Source organism: Orycteropus afer, unplaced genomic scaffold, assembly GCF_000298275.1.
Source record: "Orycteropus afer afer isolate SDZICR_OR568_19922 unplaced genomic scaffold, OryAfe1.0 scaffold00361, whole genome shotgun sequence".
Classification (NCBI taxonomy): domain Eukaryota; kingdom Metazoa; phylum Chordata; class Mammalia; order Tubulidentata; family Orycteropodidae; genus Orycteropus; species Orycteropus afer.
The window spans coordinates 143419-144125 of NW_006921948.1; positions in this window are offsets into that span (position 1 = coordinate 143419).

The window sequence follows — 707 nt, forward strand, 5'->3', positions numbered from 1 at the left end:
ACAGAAGTAGATTGCCCCATCTTGCTTCCGAGGAGTGGCTGGTGGGTTTGAACCGCCAGCCTTCTGGTTAGCAGTCAAGTGCCTTAGGCACTATGCTTTTTATTTGTTTGTTTCTGCTGCAAAATGAGGACACCGCTCCTTTCACATAGGACTCTTATAAAGGTGAATGGTGTAATCATCTTTTGAAGACTTTGGCACAACGTAGGTGCTTAATATATATTTGTTAAAATGAATTGAACCTCCTCATTTTGTAAGCTTAGGAAATCCAACCCAGTTGGCTTAAGTGACTTGCTCAAAGCAACACTATTAATGATAGTACAGTTACTAGAACTCAAGTCTTACTGATTCAGTTGGATTTTTTTCTTCCCCAAAGATGAGGATGTAAATGCCCAGTCTTAGTGCAGTTCTAATAATATTGTCTTAATGTAATTTTGACTTTTTAACTATTTTCAGACCTACTGGTGGCAACATATTTGAGAGAACAGATAGGTTATTGCATGTTTCTAAATTGCTCTAACCTAACCGTGCCGTACCTGCAGGTGACAAAGTTGACCTGTATCACCTAGCACTGTAGCATGGAGCTAGTATAAAGAACAGATTATTAACAGCTACAGGAGCTCTGGTAGCATAGTGGCTAAGACAGTTGCCTGCTAACCAGACGGCTGGCGGTTCAAACCCACCAGCCACTCCTCGGAAGGAAGGTTGGG